This window comes from Rattus norvegicus, chromosome 6 (assembly GCF_036323735.1).
Source record: "Rattus norvegicus strain BN/NHsdMcwi chromosome 6, GRCr8, whole genome shotgun sequence".
In the NCBI taxonomy this organism is placed as follows: Eukaryota; Metazoa; Chordata; class Mammalia; order Rodentia; family Muridae; genus Rattus; species Rattus norvegicus.
Window position 1 is genome coordinate 52,387,001 of NC_086024.1, and position 8,464 is coordinate 52,395,464.

Below are 8,464 nucleotides of genomic sequence, written 5' to 3' on the forward strand. Positions count from 1 at the left end.
AAACTGACTCTTGTAACCACCAAGAATCCCATGAAAATTCCAGATGCTCTTTCTTGTCCTAGAATGGTAGATACAGCGTAACTACACCTCCATTCTGCTTAATCTTCTTGCCAAGACGGTAATGAACTACAAATGAGGAAAATGGAGCACAGAAAGGCAGCTTGGCCCAATGTCAGCAGAGTCTGTGAGCAAAGACAGACCAGCTCCCATGTGGTACTTGGCCAGCCATTCCCTGGTTTTCCTTTAACACTCTGTTGACTGACAAGGGCCCTGAGCATTGTTGTGTTTTTACTTCAGATGTGGAGTTTTTTGGGGTTTTTGTTTTTGTTTTTGTTTTTTGTTGTTGTTGTGTTTTTTGCCTTTTGGCTAAAAAACATCCCAACATCTGTTTCCACATAATAAAGATTCTTCAAGGGTTAGTAAGATGTTCAGGGTAAAGATGGCTGCCTCAGATGCTGACAACCTGAGCTTCATCATTGATCCTTGAGAACTAAATGGTGGAGAGAACTGATTCCTAACAGTTGTCCTCTGATCTATATCATAAACGCATGCATATATATATATATGTATATATATGCATATGTGTGTATATATATATAGACACACACACACACGCATGCACGCACGTGCGCACACACAGACACACACACACATTCAAAAATTTAACTCTCTAAACTCAGACCAGAAGCTTCAATGGTAGGCAGCAGGCGTGAATTCAAGAGTTTGCAGAAGCCCTACTATGGTTGGTTTTATGTTTGCGGAATTTGTCAAAAACAACTCTGTCCATATATCTCTTTCTGAAATTTCTGGCTTTTTTATTGAGACAAGCAGGACTCCAGAATGAGAAAGCTGAGGCTGGAACCCCAGAACCTCCCCCACTGTCTTCCCCATTGTGTCCTATAAGTCTCTCTGAGTTGATAAAGACCTTGAAGCTACAATTTCCCTTTGTTCTGAATGCACCCTGTGATCTCCTAGGACCACAGAAAGCCATTCAGTGGCTGCAGTGGTGATGCTGAGGAGAACTCAGCATCTTCATCCCATGTAGTGACTGTTTAAATACTGTCTATAAATTGATGCAGCTTTTCTGTTGTAGAGGTCAGGAGAGGGTAAGGGACAGAAGTCTTACCATTTTCATATTTTCTTACTCTTTCTCGTGTTGACCATAAGTACTAAGGAAAATTTTATTTTTCAGTGTGCTTTAACCTAAAGCCAAATCTCTTGACTCTTATAACCCACTGTTAAAAGTCAAAACCAAAACAAACAAAAAAGCAAAAGCAAAACAAAAAACAACAAAATAAACATCACTGTTCTATGTCTTCTAAACCATCCACATCCTCCTGTTTTATTGTTTTGTCTTTGCTAAACCAAACCAGGCAGGATTACACACTCTGAACTGGAGAGGCCTGCAGCTGCTTTAGAGATCATCTCTGGAAAACATCATGTTTGTGTTCCTCAAAAATGACCACATCAGGAATCATCTCAGATAAAGCTGCTGGTCATTGTTCCTTGTAACTATGACTCAGTGCTCACCAGCGGAGGAGGGAGCAGGATGTGGTGCCTGTGGTTCCAAGGGTACTGTGCAGTCTGGTCACTAGGTTTCTACTGGAGTCCCAGTGCTGCTGGCATAAGGGCTGTGCCTTCTCCCCTATGCCCTGGGGGTTGAGCTCTTCTGTAATACCCGACCTGAGACTCAGGCCTGCCTCACTGAGCCTGAAACCAATCTTCTGTTCTGCCAGATTTAAGGAAACAGCACATCCTGATTTTAGAAAGACTGGGTCTTTGTGCAACTTATTCAGACTGAGGATCTAGATAGATTGCAGAGCTTGAGAAGCATGTGTAGGTATGAAAGGGCAAATCTATAATCTTGAGAAATGTTGATGCTCCATTTCCTTCCAGGGCTCAAAGGTGATGAAACCAGACAAGAAACTCTCCTGTCCCACACAGAACAGCTTGTAACCAGGCCAGCAGATGATAGCCCAAGTCCCATAAATGCCAGCATTGTTCCTAAAAAGCTACACCTTGAATCCAGGCTATTTTCACTTGCTCATGCCACTTTTCCCAGTAACCCCTCCTTGTGTGACACTTCTCGTAGTGCCCCCATACACACCTACCCTGCTTTGGTGCCTATGTTAAATCTGTCTCTTTGGTCATTTGAAGCATCCTGTATCCTACATCCTCAGTCCATGGTGACTTCCCTGGGAGCTAGTCTCCCAGCTTGCTTCCTTACCATGAGTCATGGCTTACCTTCCCCACACAGCTCTTTGTGCAGATGGACCACAGACTTCTTACAGACAAGCATACATTGTCTTCTTTTCCCTTGGTTCTTAGCTTGTTTATGACTCTCTACTGACTGCAGTAGCTGTTATTTCAAAGCTCAGTGCCTTCACTTATAGGCTGATCTTAGTAGAGATCTGTTTTCTTTTTTTTCCCCTCCTCTCTCCCAGACAACATGTCTAAAGACTTGAGGTTTGGACAAGTTCTATTCCTGTTAATTGCCATTGGAGCTCAGACTGTAAAGTCCATCAGAGTTCTGATTTCTTTGTCTATAATTATCTAACTTGTAAGATTTCTTTTTAATTAAGCAAGATAAAGCTAGTGGGGGAGAATGGAGTACGGGTGTGTTTACTGTCAGAGATGACTCCTTGAACAGCCTTACAGTGTTCTGCATGTGGAGTATGGCCATCCCTGCCAACAGGGATAGCACTTAGCCTGTGTGCTCTTTGGGACTCCGTGGGTCAAATAGTGTGGTCTGTAATATCAATTGGAAATCTAGCCCTTTAGATAAAATCCATGAATTCACTATCTTGTGGACTCTGTATAAAGGTGTCCTTGTTCTTGTGTAGAAGGAACCAAAGCCTGGATGCAGGTTCTGGATTTGAACTGTCAGCAGGAAGAGGAAGCAGAGTACCTTCTATGAAATGGACCCAAAAGTGTGTCCCAAATTAGGAATGACTGACCACCTCGGTAGATTTTCTTCACTTGCTCCCTTAGCAAATAGCAACCTGATCATAGCCAAGGGTCCATTCTAGATTCTAGATGTGAGCAGATATACCTAAATTAGATGTAGATTAGATAGATGTTCCAGTAGAGTCTACCAGATATAGACCAAACAGGCTAAAATAGTCTAGAGGCAGGATACGAACTAGCTATTGACTGCTCTATAGAGACATCAGAGATAACACTAGGTAGAGATGGAACACAGACTGGATGTAGCCTAGATGTGGGCTAGACAGATTACAAGTCTGGGTTAAATACAGGCCAAGCAGCCTATTGCAGACTGACTATAGACTAGATACACTCTAGAGAAGTGCTGAAAGTGGACTAGATGCAGACCTGACTACTTTACCCCATCAACACAACAGGATGAAGGCCAGCTTTGGAAGCAAACTGTGAAGCAAGGTAGAGGACCTCCAAGGAGTTTACCTTGGGCGTCAGAGAACTTCCTACTAGTGAAAAGCATCAGGATGAGCTGTGGTAGCCATAAGGGTGACCAAGCAATCTGGTGATCAGGTGATTGATCATTCTATCCCAGGAGAGGGGACAGAGCACCAAGACCTCAGGGGAGGCAGCAGGTTGGGAGGGTGAGGTTTCCCTAAAGAGTTGATTGCTCTGGGTGCCTGGAGAACACTTCAGAAGGTTCACAGCAGGAAGAAATGTGATGTTGTCCACAGTGGCAGCCTCACTTCCATCAACAGTCAGAGGGCCTCCTCTCACCTTCCTTGCTACAGATGGGAAAGGTCTGGGTCAAAAGGAGTAGTTAGACTGAGATGGCAGAATCTGGGGAAACCCAGGAGAAGGACAGAGAGAAATACTATGTGTCCCACTAAGGAGCAGGAGTGGGAGTGGACACATGAAGGAGCTGGACAGCTAAGCCACTGGGATAGGTCATCAGCCCCTTCCAGATGCTAGTGAGTCACCCATTGCAAGTCCTCCAGATGTCCCATGTGTCTTTGCTGGGAAATTGCACCGTCATGATTCACAGTGACTGGCAGGTACATGTACACTTCAGACATGTGGCCTTCAGACTATAACGGTTTGGAAGTTGGGTTGCTCCTTTGGCTGTTCCTGCCTTCTCTCAATGCCAGAGTGGAATCATCCCTTAGAAACTCCTTCCTGCGTTGTCTGCAAATTCTTCCTGCTACAACTTTAAGAACATGTCTTCCCATTATTACTATAAAATGCAGAAATTTATGAAGGCTTCCTTTTGGGTACAGTATCTCAAGATCTGCAGATAACACCCATCTGTCACCCTGTTGCTTTTTATTGGTACAGTCTTCAGTTTAGGGTTGTTATGGCCAGATTGATGCCATCAGTCATCAGCTAGATGGATGGTCAGGAGCCATGGTGGTAGCATGTGCACAGAAACAAAATGTTTGGTGCCTACTGTTCTAAACCATTGAGACAAGGGACAGAGTTGTCAGCAATGTACTCTGGAACAGGGAGCTGGGAATGCCTCAGCAGCTGCAGGTGTCTGTGTGTTCAGATGGAGCCCAGAGCATCAAAGAGTCCTGAGAAGATACCAAGAGTAAGTGAGAAATCAAGATGCCTTAGCCAGATGAGATGTGGGGTGTTTGGGGTAAGACTTATTAGTCTTCAGAGCTGGCCCCCTGACTGAGATCCTTCCTGACTTAATTGCAGATTCACTTCTGGTCCTGGACAAGCTGTAACTCTGGAGTGGTCAGTCCTACAGGCTCTGTCCTTGGAAAAGGGGGGAAGGAGAAATAAGCAGATGGCCTTGGCCTTTGTCTTTAAAGCAGAAGACTTTGGCTGGGACCTAGAACATCCCAAGTAAAGCACTTGTGGGACCCAGGAGCAACCCTGGGTTGTCTTTGTTTCTGAGTTGAGGAGCAGCAGTGTGGGATACTGTCACAGTGAGCGGAAGACTTGGAACCCAAGTTGGGGTCTATGCAATTGAAGTCTAGCTTCCTGGAAATGTATAGATCACTGCCCTGAGACAACAGCCTTGCTGTCCATTTGACAGGAACAAACAAACACATAAAGGGCAGAGAGGGTATGCTTGGACCAACACAGGAATAATCACTCATAAGCTTCTCTGAAGATCTTGGGAGAGCAGTGCTGGGGTTGTACTGCTGGATTCTGGGGCATATAGGCCCTTAGGGGGATTCATAGATGTGTCTTCTCACCACAGACCTTTTTGTAGGACACATGACTGTAACATTTTAGGATACAAATATGGCTTAAGAAATTTTTCTGGGTGAAGTGTGGTAGTACACATCCTTAATCCTAGTACTAGGATAGAAGAAAAAGTAGGATCTCTGTGAGTTCAAGACCAACCTGGTCTACATAGTAAGTTCCAGGACAGCCAAGGCTATGTAGAGAATCCCTGTCTCAAAAAAAAAATTAAAATTGCTTTTGAAAGCACATAAGAAAATAAAAGAGGACATACTACATAATGGGTTTAAAAATATCTATAAATCACATTCAATGGGAGACTTTAACTAGAACAAAAACTCTTAAAACTCAACAGTAGGAAACAAACAACCCAATCTAAAGAAGGCAAACTATTTTAACAAAGGCTTTGTCAAAAAGGATTTAACAAATGTTTTGTCAAAAAGGATTTAACAAAGGTAGGTCATATGTAGTGTCACTTCTAATTTGGTGGTGGATTTTGGTTTTTCTTTTCATCTCTACATTGAATCCCATAGCTGTTGCATCCATTTGCACTCCCATTATCAGTGAATATTCCTTCCACAATCTGCCAGCATTTGCTGTCATTTGATTTCTTAAATAAGGTGAGAGGGAGAGAGTCTCAAGGTACTTATTTACATTCCGAAGTGTTTATTAACTGTCTTCTGAGAATTCACTGTTCAGAACTATAGCCCACTGATGAGTTTAGAGGAAGGAAGGAAGGAAGGAAGGAAGGAAGGAAGGAAGGAAGGAAGGAAGGAAAGAAGCAGGCAGGCAATAATCATGTGAACAGGATGGTTTGCTCTGCATCTAGCATCTAGCAGAAAGGGAAATTGAGTCACTGGAAAGCTTTCGACTCCATAGATGCCAAAGAGTGTTGTAGAGGAAAGCAAACTTCATGCTAGTGGGAATGTGGGAATGTGGAACAAGCAACCTGGATGAAACACAGTAAAGGTTTTTGGGAAATTAAACCTGTACTTTGCAAAGGACCCATAACCCTGCTCCCAGGAGAGCAAGGTGAGTTTATAGTAGGATTTTTTCCTTGCAGAGTTTATCCCTACAATCTGTCTCTCTCCCATTGCCTCCTTCCTTCCTATCTTCTAGTCTTCCCTCCTTGTTTCTTTTTCTTAGTCCTCAGCAGGGCAACACTAATTACAGCTGAAAGGCATGGTAAAATCCTTGGCTGAAATCCTTGGCACATTGTGTCAAAGTTCAAATTCCATTCCACCAATGTCACCCATAATTGGGGTATGCAAGGCTTTTGCTTCGTTTTGTTTACAATTCCCTTAAGAGTAATTAAAATATATTTTTGTATTTCATAAGTTTCAGAAAATGTTTTCTCTTCTTAACATTGTCTGAGGTCAATAATCTTATTATCAAAGAACTATGACTTGTGTTATATAAGATGGGCATAAAAATTGACATTTAAAAGTGTACAGAACAGAGGGAAAAATGAGACTTCAACCTTAAACAAAAAACTACAAGGAACTAAGGAATGCTTACAGTTGGGTAAGTCTTCCCCGGGGAAGAGCATATCAATTGGTTATTCAATATGAAATGGTTATCCCTGAAAAGCATTCATAAAAATAGGATTATACAGAATGACAGGTTGTAATTTGGAATATCTATGTTTTCATATATTCATATATGCATATAACAATAATTAATGAAAAAAGAGGCCATGAATTTGAAAGAGCTCAGTAAGAAGGGGTATAAAGGAAGGTTTGCAGGGAGGAAAAAGGAGGGAGAAAGTATGTAATTATAATCTCAAAAGTCAAAGAAAAATATACTGAAGACAAATCTCTTTTAAAACAGTCATTTGAGACACAGAGCCAAAATTTCTTTGGGCAAATTGCATTTGAAATGAGCTGCTAGGTGATAAACAGTCAACCTGCTTGGGTATTGAGAGTCTCAGTCTCAAGTTCAGACTTTGTGAGCTAGAAAGGAATGGTCTGTATTTGCAGAAGGTTACCTCAGTCACAGAGCCTAGACTACTGTCCGTAGGCCAGCTTTGTTGAGATGTTCCAGCCACAACTGCTTTTGAAACACAGCCTCCTTTATTCTTTACTTTGGCATCTCCAGGGAACTCCTGGGGTTCACCGTCTGCTCCCTTGTGTAGGTCTTGTTCAACCAATGCAGCTATGGGGGTGAGTCACTGGTGCTCTTCATCACTCTTTTTCTCACAGCACAACATGTGATTTTTATTTACTCTAGGCAGTTCTTAAGCCAGAGCTCAAAACAGTTCCAGTCTCCTTGGGTTTCATTGTCCTCAGCTGTGAGGTGGAGATGCCGTGGAAGCTGGACCCCTTTGCCTCTCACAGGACAGGGAGGACTAGATTGAAAATATGAAATATGAAAGTCCTATGATAATCAAAATACCCTGTGCCCTTAGGTCATCCTTTAGACTGTAGTTCTGAAAACAAGCTGGAGAAAAACATATTAGATATTCAAATGATTAGATATTTCCCTAAAACGCCTCCAGAAAACAACACATTTTAAAGTGGTAAGACAAAAAGAACACAGCCAAGATTTCTCCACTCGGTGGAAAAGATCCACCAGGAATCATGGCAAAGCAGGAGAAAAGCATAGTGACTTTGTCCTTAGCAGAGTGGGTACAGCCACAATGTGGATGGTAGTTCTGAGGGCATGAAGAGACTGCTGGTGCAGGCTCTGACCTTCATGGTTGTACAAAGCAAAATAAAATTGATAAGTACTTGGGCAAGTATCAAACACTGCTTTTCACCTCCTAGGGACCTACATTTGTGTTGAATATGAGAGGTAAATCCACCCCACAGTGTCCAGTGGCAAGACTTTGTGTATTCAGAATAGAACCCTGTTGGTTCAAAGCAGACAGGAAAGGTTGCAGATTCGAATTGTAAGCATTAGAGTAGCTGTTGAAAGCTAACTCCACCAGGTATTGAAGATGCTTACACATGTCTTGTAATGAAATAGTAATAGTAGCTACATAGTGAGCCTTAGATGCTGAGTGATCAACCTGCCTGGGTACGAGGGTCTCAGCCTCAATTTCAGTCTTTCTGAGCTAGGAAGGAGCAGTACGTACATTCCTTTGATCACCCTTGGTCACAAGAGACAGTGGGAACAAAGAAATTAGTAAAATTGTTTGTTTTTTTTTTAAATCCAGCCAAGGTGATGGCGGTGTCATTATATGTTAATGATCTAAATCTACCAATTAAAAGAAGACTGGGTGAATAGAAGAGGAAAAGCCCTCAACTGTGTGCAGTTCCACAGAGCCACATTTTTAAGGTCCATAGGGGGTAGAATGGGAATGGGTAAACAATGAGGTGTGGTAAACACT